General features: G+C 43.0%; 1 long non-coding RNA gene across 1 annotated transcript in view; it reads right to left on the bottom strand.

The window, feature by feature from the left end:
• Nucleotides 1–17,671, bottom strand: part of LOC144991950 (uncharacterized) — a 30,231-nt gene that overhangs the window by 4,896 nt on the left and 7,664 nt on the right. Inside the window, exon 2 of the long non-coding RNA XR_013655636.1 lies at nt 8,600–8,707. This is a non-coding gene — a long non-coding RNA (uncharacterized LOC144991950). The remainder of the gene's footprint in view (nt 1–8,599; nt 8,708–17,671) is intronic.

Raw genomic sequence — 17,671 nt, 5'->3', positions numbered from 1 at the left:
CTTGATGTATTATTGATTTTGGCAGGTTTGCTTCCTCTCTCCTTCTCAGCGCTGGTTTTTTGGGTTGTGCCCCTCAGGCTGCAGCCCAGCACAAGGGTTCCCATTGTCAGGGCCTAATCCAGGGGCTACACAGCTTTAGCAACATGGTGGGATAAAAGCCCATCAAACCTCTGCTTTATAGGGGTAAATCTTTCCTAATCCCTCGCTTTATCTAAACAAAAGGAGAGAAACAAGAGGATAGAAAGAAATTGTGCAGACGCATAGCGAGGCCGGGAGCTACCATGCAAAGAAGCAGTTTCAGCGGAGAAGCTAACAGTTTTTGACAGGCTTTCACTAAAGAACTGACTGCACACAGACACCAGGAATCCAAAAGGTTTTCTCCCCTTTTCTGAAGCTAAACTAGAAGATCCTCGAAGGATATGTTGAAATTAGTGAGCTTTAATTCAAAAACGTCAGCTATGACGAGCACCAGGCGGCGGTTGCTCAGCATCAAAGAAGACAATGGTCCTAGTTAGTTAGTTAGTTAGTTAGTTAGTTAGTTAGTTAGTTAGTTAGGTAGGTAGGTAGGTAGGTAGGTAGGTAGGTAGGTAGGTAGGTAGGTAGTTAGTTGACCCAAATAAAATAAAGTGATGCTGGACAGAATTCCTGATGTTTTCTCAAACTGGAAAAAGGAGAGCGTCCCTCTTCCACATGAATCGGTGCCAAAAAAACTTCTCAAGTATGAAACCTTTTTCTTTAAAAGGAGCAGGTTAGATGGAACATTCTTCATATCTGCACTACACTGCAAACTGTTTGATCTGTAAAAAGATTTCAAACCTTGTTTTTTAGAAATTCAAGATACTTGACCAGGTTTTCAGTTGTTTTCACTTCTCTGCACCTTTCCAAGCTATGAGGACATTAGTATTAAAACAAGTCCAAATCCTTTTGCTCCAAGCGCCTGACACTAAAAATAAACTTGAATTAAAACTCATGTAGACTTTATGAAGACCAACCTGTTCCAAGATTCTCCTTTTGTTCACATTTAACCCTTGTGCTATCTTAGATGACCCCCCCCCCTTCCATTGACATGTTCTCCCTACCATGACAAAGGTGGAAAGATTTCATGTAATCCATGGACACCAGTGAAGATCACAAATCATTGAAGAAAAAAGGTTCAGAGCACTGTCTAGTGGGTCTAGATGACCCAACTCCCAATGCTAAAGTGCCTAGGATAGCACAAGGGTTACATGAGTTGTTTCCACCTACACTAGTTATTTGTCACTGTACCGGTAAACAAAATGAACTACAATAAGGTTAATAAAACTCAAATATACAAACTATTTGCTCAGAACCAGCAAAAAATATATACTTATCATTAGGCTGTAGAACATTTATTTTGAGGTAATGCTAAGCTACAGCTTTTTGCCTTTTCCTTTTTGAAATGCTTGTGAGGAACTCCTTGTTTCTAGATTTTGATATTTTAATCATTTTACTAGTTTCTGGTGATTTTCTTTTGAAGTTTACTGCTCTTTCCCTTTTTTAGCCTGCCTCTTTTTGCAGCGTGTGAGGAGAATTCATCCAAACTGCTTATGCAATCCTGTAAGCTACACCTTTCTGCAGTCCGCCCTCATTAACGGCGATGCCCTGAACATCCGTTTTCCTGCGCACAGACATGTGCCGGTTGTGTGTGCGTTCTAGCGTGTGTTGGGGGCAAATCCCATGACCCCATTTCAAGTCTGCTGCCAGCTCCAATTTCTGTCTTTGCTCTGTGGCAAGTTGCTCTGAATCCCAGGAGTGGCGTCTGCAAATGACTCTGTGAGTTAGAGGTTTCATTTTCCGCCATGGCGCAGTGGCTCCACAAGAGGACGGTTTTCAGCCCGCCGGTCAGAAAAGCTGAGCGGAGATTGAGAGCAAGCCACTTCTGGCTCCGCGTACATAAACCACCGCGGCCTCTCAGACATGCGGTGACACACATAATTCACCGCCTGATGGCAATTCCACTGCTTCCCTCCTCACACAACCCAATGTTTTGTGCATCACAGAGCTCTAAACCATTCAAACCACTTTTTTTTAACCCCTGCACCCCCTGCTGGCTTTTGTTGCTACCTCTTGAGTGGTGTAATTAAGAGATAATAGGCTGGGGATGTTCATCAGGGACCGAGTGATTAGTGATTCATTACACCAGCTTATAAGCAGGAATAAGAGAGGCAGGAAGTACGCGTGTGGGTGAGGATGCGGGAGCATGCTGACAAATTGCCAGTGGATTTATCCAGGGTAATTAAGCATCACCCAGGGAAGGGGCTGGGACCGAGGATATCAGTAACTTCCAGTGGAGTTCCACAATGAGCTCACAGAAGGGCTGACTCTGGTTTGATGGAGCGCTGCTTTTCTCCCCAACAGCTGAGAAAACCAGCGTTTCCTCAAACTCCTGCCAGCGCTTCAGGCGTCTGTGCTGCATTTACACACTCTGGAGAAATATCTGTAAATAATCAAAAGTCAGCTGATAATTTATTGTGTGTGTTTTTACCATTTGAGTGCTCTGCCAGTGGGGGGAATGCTGTCAAATAGGGGAATTTTATACATTAACCTTACAGTCTGAGGACTTTTAAGAGTTTTATTTTTTACTACTTGACAATTTTCTCTAATAATTTACCTTAAAAACTTTTTTTTTTGTGGCATGATATCCGTCTTTTAGTACAACCCCAGCTTTTTTTTCTTTTCAATTCTAGATGTTTTCATTGTCTACCAAAATAATTCCACATGGAACTGTACCAAATTTCTGAATTGTCGAAGTTGTCAAAATTGAAATTTAACCATTTTTGGGTTTTATAACTAAGATCAAAACTGACAGCCAAACACTTAATATAAAAATCTACCCAAAAAAAAAGCGAAGTCAATGTTGAGGTTTTTTAACAATGATCTAAAGTGTGCAGACAAAATGTTTATGCATGAATCTAAAACTAAAGCCATGAAAAGATAAAGACCCACCAGGATGGAAATGTTGTTTTTTGTGTTTTTAACATGATGGTGGTGGACATATTGAAAATTAAACTGCATTTCTGAGTATTTCTTCATTCAAAATCTTGTGAATCAGGAACAGATGAAAAAATAACATTTGAAAAAGATCATATTTGTGACGAAGAAAAAGCTCCCTGCTCTGCCCCATTCTGATGCATCCACCTGCGGACAAATAGATCCATGATCGTCTTTGTTTTCCCCGTCAGAGCTGGAATCTGGATCTAAACTGTAGCTCCAATAATGCTCGCTATGGTAGGTTGGGGTGTGTGAGGGGATGTAGGCTAGAGGGAAAACATGTAAACAGTTGGATAGGGAAAGAGTTGCTTCACGCCAACGGTACCGCCTACAACTCAGAGGTCTGCTCTTCAGAAACTATGTCCGGGAAAACATCACAGGTTTTGTTTGTTTTTTTGGCTGCAGATGGAATCATCATCACAAGGAAAACACTGGGAACGCTTTACAAAGGTCAAAAGATGATCGGAGTGGGACTCCAATAAACTATGTACAATGTTCTAAAGATTTATGTCAATGAGGTATCATGATTATGTGTCATAACTCTAGTTATTATGTTTGTTTAAAAATTATAGTTTTTTTAAACCCTAGCATTAAATTTTGAATGAAAACTTTGTATCATTGTGAACAACCAACGTAATTGGCCAACACACCGCTGAGTGCAGAGACTACTGAGGGTCAAAAGCAGAATGTTTGCCTTAACCCTTGTGCCATCCTAGGCACTTTAACATTGGGAGTTGGGTCATCTAGACCCACTAGACAGTGCTCTGAACCTTTTTTCTTCAATGATTTGTGATCTTCACTGGTGTCCATGGATTACATGAAATCTTTCCACCTTTATCCACCTTTGTCATGGTAGGGAGAACACATCAAAGTAAGGGTGGGGTCATCTAAGATAGCGCAAGGGTTAAGAAATGCTTCCTGTTCAGATCAGGTTATAATAAAAGTTTGTTTTATTTTCAAACTTTTAATAGTGAGCTGCATAAAGAGGCATTTTGTCACACGGGACGGCTCCCGCAGAAAGACGCACAGACATCAGCGTTGCATTATAGGATATAAAGTGGAACAGAGTCTGAAATTCAGCACTATTAAGCTTTAAAGAATCTTTGCATGGCACAGACAAATGGCTTCCACCCGCTATGTGACTGTGATGATCCTGTAAAGTAAGAATGTCTATATTCCCATTTTCATAGATCTTCCAAAGCCAGCCTCCCATCCAGGAGTAATCCTCTCTGGTCCATATCAGCATCACAAAGCAGCGCACGCTTACATGGAGAAGTTGATTTCCTTTGTCTCTTTTATCTGATTTGGGAGCACTTAGAAACAGCTCTAAGTCTTTTCCAGATTAAAAAGATGAAAAAAGTCACCCGCTTCCCGTATGCAAGCCACCGATCAACATCCAACATCTGTCTATTGTTGTTAAATCTGCTTTAAAGCATCTGTGGGTCATCTGGATTCAAACATTTAGTGAATTGGAGCTCATCTGTGGAGCAGTCGTTCTCTGCTAATTCTGCTCAGAACCATGGCTGTGTTTGGAACACCTCTGCAGGTGCTGCAGGTCTGATCAATGACCCGGTCAAAGATCAGGAGGTTCTGGAAATGTGCGTTCATCCTGGCCAACGTTTGTTTTCTGAACGGCTAAACTTCCGTTTTAATCCAAATAAACTCTTCTCTCCTGCATCTCAGCCAGAGCGCTCTAACCTTGTTAAGTCGAGCTCTTGCCCCATAAGCTTTATTATAAAGTGTTTTATAAAATGAGCATAAGGGGACGGTTTTATTGTTGCTTCATAATCTGGTTTTATGCCTTGTTCTGCAGGCAGGCCTCTTAAAAAGGCTTTAGCTGGCTGAAGGGGCAGAGCTGCAGCAGCATTAAGTCATGGACAAACTAAAAAAAAAATCAAAATTTCTGCTCCGGCGGAAAGGAACCAGTATGTAAACGGCTGCCGGCAGTTGATGTTCACACAAAACATCCAAGTTAGCAGAAATGGTTTTCACATTTTTCAAATTAGTTATCCACACTGGATAACTGGTTGTTGTCGCCGTCAGGAGCAGAATTCTAAATTTCAATATATTTCCTTCAACATTATCAATCAAACAATGCAACAACAAAAAAATCACTTGTTGGTTGAACATCATTAAGTCCGGGAAGGCATTTTCTTTTTAAAATTGAATGTGTTGACATATACTCTTTCATTTGGAGAGGTATATGTAAATATGTTGCTGTGACGTGATGACCAAAGAGCCGTCCTCTGGAATGTTTAGGTAGATTTAATAAACCAAAGTATGACCTGACTTGATCTTAATGCGTCAACTCTAAAGGTAGGAGCTCTTTCATATTTTAGAGTTCTTCTTCAAACAAAGCATTTAAAGGGCCTATACCAAACTTTTTTGAGCTTTTACATGTACTACAATGTTCATTCCTCACAAAAAACGACCCCAAAGCGTTTTTTTTTCCATTTATGCTTTTCTAAGCGCTCCTCTAAAAACCTGCTCTCTGCTGAGCACCAGCCCCTCCCAATCCACAACACCAGGTGGGTTCTCACATTGTGACATCATAAAGGGAGGATCCGCCCCTTCCAGGAGGAGTCTGCACTGCCAGCCCCGCCCCCAGGCTAACAGACACACCCACTTTCTCAGTGGAGCTAGCGGTGATCGGCTAAACGCTTTCCTTCTATATGAAGAATATGCACATCTGTATTTGCAAATGTTTGGATGTTGTTTGTTTTTGTGGGCGAGACACAGACATGCCGCCGAGGCCGACTCTAGGCCGACGTCGTAGGAAAATGAACTCGAAATGTCATAAAACACTTTTAGGCCCCTGAGTTAGAAGAAAGGGAGGTGCAACGTGGCAAAATCCATAGTATTCAGTACATGTATGCTTGATGTGTATTCTGTTCTGTAACGTCACTTTTATGAGCAACCCATTCATTTGTAGTGCAAAGTATAACCACACATCCAAACATCACTACCCCAATGGTAAACTGGGCATCAACCTAAACCTCCACAACTCTTAACAAGCAGGAATGAAATCAATGATTCTTTAAATAAACTATTGAAAAGTTTTACTTTTAGTTCAACTTTTTTCAGTCTATTTTACTTCCGTCTGCCCTCAACTGTTTATGTAATCACTTGTATGATTTTATTGCATTTTAAAGCACTTTTTGTTAGAAAAGTCCTCTCTTACTACAGTCGAGTTAAACAGAAGTGTCATGTCTCTGCGGCCCACACCACAAACTACACTAAGCTTAATTATTGTGTGATAAGAGTGAGCAGCTTGGTTGACTCCATATTTCACTGGGTCACCTGCAGATCAGCGGGTCTGCTCCCAGCCATTTGGCTCTAATTACAATCTGATGGAGGCCTCTGCAGAGACGGCAGGCCGCTGTGGAAATAAGTGCTTAAGAAATGACTGTTTCAGAGAGCCTGAGGGCGCCGCGCTCCCTGCAGGGAAGCTACGGTGCGCCACTTAACCTGGATACTTGGGCGTGCACGTCCCACCAATCAGGGACGCGTGAAAACTTAAAAAACACGGCTTCAGACGGGCTGTGTGGTGACTAAAATAAAAGAGTTGGTAGAATGGACGGAAAAGCCCCTTCAGGACAAAAGGGGGCTCTTGCTGGGCCCGTCCTGTCTGTCAGACTGTAGGACCCCCAGAGTGAGCCTGGTTGGATAATCCCTCCTGCACACAGTGGCAGCAGAGGCAGAAGGGGCGGAGCCGTGGATGCCGAACCATCAACCTCTGACTGAGCTAACCAGGAAAAACTCACATTCCTGGAAAACAAACTGTGCTAAAGCCAGCCGTGCCGTTTTGCTGCAGAACTCAGAGGAGCCCCCCACCAGACATCTGCATGAATATGGATGAGGGGGGTGGGGGGGGGGGTCCTGATGACAGTGCAGGAAAACATCCACAGGGACATGTGACTTCTCAGCCCTGCCAGCCATATGATAAAGTGGCTGAATTTGCATGTGTGTGTGCTTTTCCACAGAGGGTGTCCCATCAAATGGACGTGAATAATGTATTTACGGCCAGCCCCCCCGTGGCCGTCCATAGAACGCGCGGCGTTTAGCTTGTCCAGCTGGCCGGCCCACAGGGGATGCACAGCCATTATGTCCGGGTCCCAGGAGAGCCGTGGGTGCATGTTCCCTTTTCATCATCCATCAACAGAGCAAACTGTTTAACAACAACAAAGGGGCAGTTAAGAGGCCCCTCAGTTCACGCCAGGAGGGGTGATAATTACCTAAACATGAAGTTGTCACTGCATCTGCCTCTTTTGATGGCGCGCCCCGCTCGGCCGCAGACGGAGGCAGACAGTAATCGGTTAGATTGATTTTTAAAAGATTATTTATTTGCCCCCGCGCGCATGCCTCCTCCATATGGAGCGCTTTGACTGAGCTGTATAAATGATTCTAAGCGTTTCCCTTCAGTTGGCTGAAATGTTTGTCTCCTCTCCGTAAATGAAAAAAAACTCCTCAAAGTCTGACGTTCCTGCTGAGGAAGAAGATGATGGAACTCGTCTGCGGACGGGGTGAACTAGTAGTTGCCTGAGTTTTTTATACGGTTTAACTGGAGCGCTGATGTGATGTTTTTTCATGGCCCTTTGGATGCGTTCTGTTACTCCTCTGATGTACGGCAATGTAACCATTCCATTTTTTTCTGATTAGGAAACAAATAAAATACTAACAAGAGCCTGACGACAACAGGCAGTACAAGAAAACATGAAATCAGCCATAACAGACCACTGCAAACAAGAAAACCACATCCTGGACTGGGAAAAGGTCAAAATCCTCCACACAGAAGACAACAGAGCGCAGATGGATCATGGAGGCGGTGGAGATACGAAAGCGAGTCCACACTTCCATGAAAAGGGATGAGGGGGCCTTCCTGCTCTCCCATACCTGGAGCAACATCCTCCAGCAAAAAACAGACATCAAGGGGCGGAGTCACTTGTCAAAGTATGACCGGTAAATGGTAAATGGTGTATACTTATATGGCGCCTTTCTTCCTACAAGGACAAAGCGCTTTACAGTCACAGACCCATTCACCCAGTCACACACACATTCACTCTCACATTCACACACCGGTGACTCCGCCTCAGTCACAATCATCTGTTTTTAAAGACGTCACACACTACAACCAGATGACGACCCTGATGAAGGCGGAAGGTATTCCACCGAAACATGTTGGTACGTTTAACAAAAACAAACCAGTGTCTGATAGAAAAATAATTTAAGTACTCAGTATAATTTATAGACACAATGAACTTTATTGAATCAAATCCTCTCTTGAATTACTTCAGATACTACTTCAGTTGTTGGAGTTCACTCAAAAAAGCCCCCATTGCTCTGAACTGCATTTCCACAAAAACTACCCGAAACCGAGTCAAATCTGAGGATCCTCGGTTCCCTCCGGGTAACCTTTACCACTCTGCTTACAAAACCATCTTTGGCATTTGGTTCATTTGAAGAGATGTTCCAAAAAATGTTAATTACTTGTTGGGATTTTTGAAAATTAAACTCAGAGTTTTTGTTTTTTTCTTCATCAGTTGACCCTAAAGATTGACCTGAAGTCTGAATCCTCTGTGACCTTTACCTGACCTCCAGGTGAGTCAGTCCACAGCTTGCTTCTGCTCTGCAGGTGTGAAGTGACAGAAGAGGGGTGAAAGTTGTATTTCCTTCGTCACACGGCGAAGAATTTCACCTGAAATCAGAGATTTAGACAGAAACAGATGCAAAACTCACAGTTTAACCTCATTTGATTAATGAAACTCAAGAACTTTCCTTTAGCTTTAAAAGCAAGTTAATTAAACAAATTTGGCTTTTTTTCTTCCATTTTGGGCAGCAGCAACTAATGGCGGCCAAAAACGTACAAAACAGAAACATAAACGTTGAAAAAAAGGAAAAAAGAGGGCCAAAGTTGACTGTGGGTTCAACCAGCAACTCAAAGATATTTATTAAAACATAAAAAAGTAAACATTTTTTATAAGTCGTGCAAAATTTTACTTTACTTTAAAATAAATGAACTTGGAAAAAAAACTTGCCCTGACAGAGATAGAAATCGTTTTGCCGTAAATCAGAAAAAAAACGTGTTTGTTTAAGTGAAACAAAGAGTTTGGGGTTTTTCTATAAGAAACTTTATATTCAAATGTATTTGTCACATACATTAACATACAAAGGACAATGTGTAGTTACCGGGTATTGCACGATTGTCCAACAGAATACAAGGTTCAAGTATAAAAAAAAGAGTATAAAAAGGAAAAGTAACCAAGTAAAAAAAAGTACTTTCAATAAAATATATTGTATGTTTCTTTGAATGGCTTGGAGGAAAAAAGTCCTCCTCATCCTCTCCGTGTTTCTCTGACCTCAACGGAGAGAGGTGTCGGCTGATGAAGAGCACTTCCTGCGCTGTTCCCAACACAGGAAATGAGGATGGTCTGAAGTGTGTCAGCCATCACAGAGGAGAAAAAAACTGTTGAGATTCTACGCCATTGAAATGTTTGATTTCACTGCGTAATTCCAGAAATTTACGTTTTTACAGACGTCTTTCCCTCCGCCCGGCCAGGCTGTGAGACCTCAGGAGCTCCTGCAGAGCCGCATGGAGAAACAAATCCATGATATTGATCAGTGTGTGTACCGACGCCCGTAATCCATCAAGGCAGCCGTTTGGGATAGGCCTAATTTATATCACCTGAAAGGTGTAATCAAAGATGAATGAACCCCAGCGTGAAAGAAATGTGCACTGAGTTATAATTTCTACGGCAGTGAATAATGGCGAGAGAACAACTACAGCAACCAGGGCAAGAAACACAAGCACAAAGAGGCGTCGTAGTAAACCACGCTGGTCAAGGGACGCAACGTTTCATTTCTGATGCTCCTAATCCTCCTGAACACATCTTCATCCATCAGATGAAGATGGATGAGGCCAAGTGAAAATCCTCCGTGTGCAATTGCAGCAAAAATTGCTAATGACTACATTTCTACCAGCATCCTTTTGTGTGGCTGAGATTTCCTAAAATGCTCCGACTCCAGTCCCATCTTTATCCATTGAAGGGAAGTTTTTTGGTGGCCTGAGAGGGAAAACGGTGAGCAGTAAATACATGTGCACATATATATAACTAAGAGCTCCAATTTAAGAGCTCCAACCCTTTAAATAAGGCCAGGAATAATCTGTTCCTTCTGTTGCGGTAGATCCAGCAGGGATTTGCAGAAACATTCGGCGGTGACACAGATCTACATAATCATTTTAAGTTTCTACCCGCTCCTTCCAATGATTCTCCTGCTGTCACTTTAGATACCGCTAAAACTGATTTGGGCTCCCTAATCTCCCGGTATTTCTTAGACTTTAAAAATCTCTAATATCTTAAGGAGATTATTTCATTTATAATTGATTGAGTGCATTTGCCGGAGCGCCACTTCAAAGTTGCCGAATTAAAGATGCACTCGAGAAGCCCGGCGCCGGGCGTTGTGAGTCATGGGGTGTGTGTGTGGGGGGGGGCAAAGGCTGTGGATAGGATGAGGATGGCAGAAGTGGGGCTTGGTGGGGGACGGTGCTGTTGGAGGAGGTAACATCTGAGTCATGGAGCTTCATTAAAACGGCGTTTTGGTTGGCTGGGCGTGCAGACGGTCCGAATCCGCCTCAGCTGGACCGGTTCCTTCTGTGAAATTCTGTCGAAAGCAAAGCCCGTTCTACCTGTGAGAGATTTTCCGGACCGTCAAAGGGGGGGCGTGTTCTCCCAAAAAATCCCCCATTTCTTAAGCTCCATCTTCAGATTGTCCCCTGAAATCTTCACAGGCCGGGGCTGAAATATGAAGCCCCTGGATTCCTTCATCCCAGCCTTTTCAAAGCCAAATAAGGCTTTTACCTCCTCGCTGGCTTACCTGTCCTCCGTCCTTTGGGCTAATTTGAGGGTCTTCATCAACGGAGAGAGAGATGTGGAGTCCCTAAGGAGGACACCTCCCCTCAAGAAAGTAGAAGAAGAGGATGCAGCCTCTACTGGAGTGCTTAGTTCTGACTAAATTAATATTGACAGTGAGCAGGATGCTCACCTCCTGCCCTGCATTGTGCCAACCAAATTGCCCCCCCCCCCAACCACCACCGCCTCAATCTGCCTTAAATGACTCCCCCCTCCCAACTTTCTCCATCCACGGCCCCACCGGATCATAATCCTCTTAACGCTCCGCCTTATTAACCACTCATCTAAATGACATGAAAGCAACTGGCTGAAGAGGGGGAGGTCGGGGCAGAGGGGGTGGGGTGGGGGGTAAATTATTTCCTCCAGAATAAATTCCTGGCCTTTCAAGCACACCATATTTTGGGGTCTCACATTTTATAATGTGACAAGTGTATCTAAGTCCGCTCTGGGTTCAGCAGAGATGAATTCAGGAGCCAATCAGGGACAGCAAATTTAAAACGCGCACAAACACACACACACACACACACACACACACACACACACACACACACACACATTCAGTTCCAATTAAAGATTATTGCACTGATAATGAATCCATTTGGCTCCGTTTTTTCAATTGAGGACACTGTGGAGTACTGATCCCTCTGAGTCCCCTGAGAAATCCACTTATTTGAGTCCAACTCTGAATTAAGAACTCCGTCTCCCTTTAATTCCCTCTGCTCTCGCACCCTTCACCGCCGCCCTCACCTCGCAAATTCTCCATGTGACCACCTGTAAATTAATTCTTGGTCCGACCGTTTGACCTTTTTCCCTTTTTTTTTCTTTTTTGCTCCAGAGGTAATGGAGGTTTGTCCCTGTGAGTGTTTCTGAAGACACGTGCAGGACTGTCCGTCGGGAAAATGGCTCACGGTTAATCATAACTGAAGCACTTTCAGTGATGATGTTAGCTCTATAATGAACTCTGATGAAAATGATGTTTTTGGTGTTTTTAACATGTCCTTGTGGCATTTTTCAGATGATGGCAGACACATGTTAAGACAATTAAGCTTAAAATTGCAATTCTGAGTATTTCTTTAGTCAAATTGTTGTGAATCAGGAGCAGATAAAAAAAGTGCTGTTGGAAAAAGATCGCATTTGTGACGTAGAAACTACGCTCTACTGTCAATTCAGTTCAATTCAATTTTATTTGTATAGCCCAAATTCAAAACAACAGTCGTCTCGATGGGCTTCGTATCGGTAATTGAAAAAGTAAAACGTAAAATCAAAAGGATCATAAATGCATAGAATTCAATAGGATAATACTAAAACTTTAACTAAACAGACTAAACTAAACTGGCATCCCTGCCCTTAGACCCCCCTTTGCGGTAAGGAAAAACTACTAAAAAAACGGATTCTGGAAAAAAGGAAGAAACCTCAGGGGTGTCCACATGAGGGAGGGATCCTCCCCCAGGACGGACAAGCGATGTACCAGAACTCTTAGAGAGAATTAGCTTATCTAAATCTACAACTACGTATTCAAAGTCCAGTAAATGATCTTGCAAATGGCCGGGGCGCGAGTCGAGCCTGAGGCAGGATCCACAGCCAGGTGTAGAAGCAGAGATGAGGTACACGGTCAGGAACAGGAGCATGGATGAGCCAACTGGAATCTGGAAGCACTCCCACTCCCCAGGAGGGGAAAGAGGGACAGTACATGAATCGCACTGCACCAAACAGAGGCATGGAGAACTAAATGATGAATAATGATCAAGAATAGAGGAGAGAAGGAGAGGAGAAGTAGATGAAAAAAGAGGACAGGACCCCAGAGCACCATAGCTACCCCAGCTTTAAAATTACTAGCAGCCTACTAAGAACTATTTTTTATTGTTATTAAGATTAATTTAAACACATTAACATTAAGTTAAATAATCTCTGAATACTAACTAGTCTGACAATAAGCCTGTCCAAAGAGGAATAGTTTCAGTCTAACTTTGAATGTAGAAACTGTGTCTGCCTCTTTTCCATGAGCTGAGAGTTTATTCCATAAAACAGAGTCCACGTCAGACATATGGATCCATGTATGTCTTTGTTTTCCTTGTCTGAGCTGGAATCTGGATACAAACTGCACGTTGTTGCACCGCTAATGTTCGGTTGGGGATCTAAAGCTAGCAGGAGAGCAAGTAAACAAAGGGATGATGAGAAATGTGGGCAGGCTTACTTGGTGCCAAGAATCCTTCCCCACAACTCAGAGGTGAATTTCTGATAAACTCCTGCTGCCGTGCTGAAATTATGTCCTAGCAAACGACACAGCTTTTTAAATTTTGTCTAAAAATCGTCATTAAAAGACCAATGGGAATGTTTTTAAAATAGATCAGAAGATGATCGGAGCAAGACTTTAAGTCACTGTTTGACCTCACTAGAGCTTTTTGTAACTCATTGGTCTCACCACGAGGAATAGTCCCATCATGAACCCACATGTACATTCCTCAAACAAATGTCAATATTAATTCCAAAGATACATTTCCAAAGTTATTTTAAATTGGTGATCAAAGAAATTAAGCCCAGACAGGAAAAACAAACCTCAGTTCTTCTGGGATGGATCTTCCTCTCAGAGGAATGGATGAATCCATCCTTTCATTTTCTTAACCTGCTGTGTCCCTTTCAGAGTCACGGGGCAGCCAGAGCCAAGAACCTGAACCAGAACCTGGCCACCACTGGGCAATGGTTGAGTACACCATGGACACATCAGCCGGTCACACACACACACACACACCTACGGACAATTTTTAGAGAAATCGATCGACCCATGGGAGGAACCCCAGAGAAAACCCACACATTGACAGGGAGAACACGCAAACTCCACACAGAAATGTCCCAGCTGGGATTTGAACCAAGGCCTTGTCGCTGTGAGACGGAAGCATGAACCATTCTGCCACCGTGCATTAATTAATTAATTCTGTCGCATCAAAAGACGCACACATGCTAAATACAGAACGTAATGAAGGTGAAGCCCTGCAAAGCTCCACCTGTTATGCTACTTTCACGTCAGGCATGGATGCGCATTTAGCCCATGGTGTTCACACTGGACAAGCAGGCTGCCTCCCACAGTTGGAATAGGCTTGGTGTGAAATGTCTAAGTGGTGAAAATCTGGTGAATTAACCTCCAGGCTTTTTCTTTTGCGGGTCTATTCTGATATCTGAAAGGTTTGGTGTCATAGAACTCCTTCCCGAACAAACCGCAATCATTCATTTCTCCTCCATGATCAGTTTTTTAAACGGTTGACCCTTCCGTGAATTACAGAGGTCGCCAGCCATACATCACTAGTACCAAATCCGAGCCCCTGATATCAATTTCAAGGCGCGTTCAACGGCTGCACCTTTTGAAAAACCTGCGTAGTGACGCATGAACACGAGAGTTTTTAATGCAGAAACCCAAAACGCGACATTACACATTCACACACGTTTACATTGGCCTCCTCAGAGGCTTTGACAGGTAAGAGTCCAAAAAAACAAGTTTTGCACTGCATTTGGTAATTCCTGCGTGTATTTTTACTCATTAAAACTTTCCAATATCTAATTACTTTCACTTTGAATCAAGCCTTAAATTTAAAAAAGATCATAAATAAATGCTCATTCAAAATAGGTTTCCTTTATTTTTCCTGTCATTTCTGCAAGATGTTGATTTCAGATCACTTTTTTTTGGAGTTTGGACTTAGAATAAATAGAAGGAGTCTCTGTATGCTATTAAAAAGCCACAAAGTTGGGTTTAAATCCAGAAACTTTCCCTGTCTTCCAAAATCCTGCACGTAATAATAAGGAAATGGTTGAAAGTCTTTGATTCCAACAGAAAATGAATTCCTCCGTCTTTTCGGTGACCCAGCCGCTGTCCGCACTGAAATCCTTACCTCTGCTAAGCCAGCGTGTGGGCTGTATTATCACAGCTGTGACAGAATCTCACACGGTGACCATAAATGACACTGCTGGGTCTGAGTCTGGATGGCGGCGCAGTTCTCACGTCTGCGTTTAGCCCTGCTGAACATTCCCGTTGTGTCATTAATGAGCAATGAGTGCGGGAAATCCTTGTTCTGTTGTTCAGAAAACCAACGTTTTGAATCTCATTTGAATGTCCGTAAACGCCTGTCCCTATAGGTGCAGATAAAGGGCTCTCCCCGCTGCCACTCAGACCCTTCTCAGCATGAAATGTGTGTTTTGACCCGCTGAGATAAACTGCTGCTGAAATTTGCCTTTTACCACCCCCCCGGGGGCAACACCGTGCTCCTCTTAAGTTGACTAAAGTCACCATGTCTGAGGCTTTGTGGGGTCTGTTTGGTTTCCCCCACGTCTTGTTTTCTTCAGCACTTAAAGTCCTTTTCCAGGGAGTTTACGAGGAGCCGAGGCTTGTGTTTGCTTTGGGAATGGTCTCCTGACAGGGCGCTAAAGGAGCATGTCAGGGCACAGGTCCCGAAGCGTTTAGGTAAAAAGAGACGCTGCCTCTTGCTGCTGAGGAATCCGCCCTTCTTCAGTAATCTGTCACACCTCCTTCCAAATAAAATGGTTCAGAGATTTTCACACAAGTGTGTCAGAGTTAATATTTACCCTGCCCTTTGGACAGGGAGGGGGGAGAGAGGGATGCAGAGTCTGAAGCTGGAAAACTGGGAGTCGTGGTGTTCGTTCTGTCACTGATGAGCAGAAATAAGGATGATCTGTGTCGTCAAAAACATTTACAAACATCATTAGAAAAAAATAGACCCACATTAGGATACGAAGACATTTGAATACAAACCAGACACAGTCATATCTGATATGTAACAGCAGATACTGCAGTGGATTTGCCTTCATATCATTTTATCTTCATGCTAATTTGGCTGAAAATCAGGAATTGCCTAGTGGAGCACTTCCTCTAAAGACCACTAGGGGCAGCTTGCCAGAATGCCGGAAATCCTTCCTTGACTTTAATATTAAAAAGTCAGGCTTTACACCAAAATATAAACTTTGAAAAAAAAGATTTCCTACTGGTTACTTCTATGGGAGGGGGGGGGGGGGGGGGGTTAAACTGACATGTGAGTGTGACTTCATCCATGAAAAGCGGTTTACTTCTTGCTCCAAACAAAACAAAACGTCAATTGAGTTCGCAATACTAACGCAACCATGTTGAAACTAGATGACGTCACTAAGAAGTGATTGGTCTGAGTCGGTCTATGTTTCTATGACAACCACTCTCAGCCAAAGCAGGGGTGAGATTGTTGGAAGGTCACACCCCCACCACTTGAACCTCCGCCATGCAGAATAGCGTGGCTGCTGTCCGTCTAGTCCAGGGGGCCGGCCCCCTGCTGGTCTCCCAGAAATCCCGCCTAATCTGCTGCCGATTACCTGAATCAGGTGTGTTTACCCAATAAGGAGCTTCAATGTCAGGTCGATTGAAACACATGTTGGACACCGGGATTCTGGCACCCTATATTCACGATTAAACAAGTAAAAATTATTTTTACAGACTCTTCAGTGGACGCCATGGCTCCAGCTAAAACAAAAACATTTCACTCTCAATGATCAAACCTTTACACTGACATCTATTAGGTGTAATCTGTTAAAACATAGCTAAAATATAGCTTTACATCAAAAAAGATGCCAAGAACTTTGAAGCTAATTGTTCACAGGTTACATTTTCAGATGCAAAATTTTTTCATGCTTCTTTGGTCGTCATTTAGACATTTGGGCTCTAAATCTTTGTGGAAAAAAAATTGTTTCTTTGAGATCAACTTTTGGCTAAAAGTGTACAGAAAATAAAGGAGCAATCTCAAACCTGCAGGTGGGGACTTGTGACTCGGACCTGAGGCAGTGTTTTGGTTTAAAACATGTCTTCAAAAAGTTGGAGACCTGGATTTTTTAGATTTCTGAAACATTTCTGTTCCAGTTTTCACTTTTTTGTGGTGAATTTGTGGCGAAACAAGGACAGATTTTTGTGACCGTCTCCTGAGAGGTCCAGAAAATCCACTATGGAGATGATAAAAAGACCTTCTTCTGGCTAGTAGATGTGGGGACACCTACTTTTTTGATCCAACAGGTACTTTTACCTGCTAAATATCCATCATTCCTTAGAAACGCTGCTGTAATGAAGCAGACTTCTGAAGGGGACGAACACTTTGCTCCTCAAATGTTCTCGGCGCTGAAGTTGGGCTGCTGGAAACATAGACTTGGATGCATTTTGAGAATAATTTTGGAGGAACGATGCAATATGCTTAGAGTGAGACGGGACTGCTTCAGAGTCTAACTGAAACATGTCAGCATTCAAACATGATCCTCATTTATAACCCTTCTGCTATCTTAGATGACCCCACCCTTACATTGATGTGGTCTCCCTACCATGACAAAGGTGGATAAAGGTGGAAAGATTTCATGTAATCCATGGACACCAGTGAAGATCACAAAACATTGAAGAAAAAGGTTTAACGCACTGTCTAGTGGGTCTAGAAGACCCAACTCCCAATGTTAAAGTGCCTAGGATAGCACAAGGGTTGCACTGACCCATAAGATGTTCTACATCCTTCCAGTGTATCAAAGGATTTGGTTTCTGTTGTGACCAAGTGGGATTTTTGAGGAACCTGAAGGTCATTTCTGCTCTTTTGGGCGGAGCTGGGACAGGTGTTTTGACCGACATCCTGACCCAAACATACGATCTTCAGCCATGAGTGACTGCCAAACATGACCGTTCCTCTCTTTGAACGTCTTGAGAAAAAACGGTCTTTTTTTCCCCTCAAATTTACTTCTTTGAGAGTTTG

This window comes from Oryzias latipes, chromosome 4 (genome assembly GCF_053564925.1).
Source record: "Oryzias latipes strain Hd-rR chromosome 4, Olatipes_Hd-rR_3.1".
In the NCBI taxonomy this organism is placed as follows: Eukaryota; Metazoa; Chordata; class Actinopteri; order Beloniformes; family Adrianichthyidae; genus Oryzias; species Oryzias latipes.
This window is presented reverse-complemented; position numbering and strand designations above follow the sequence as displayed.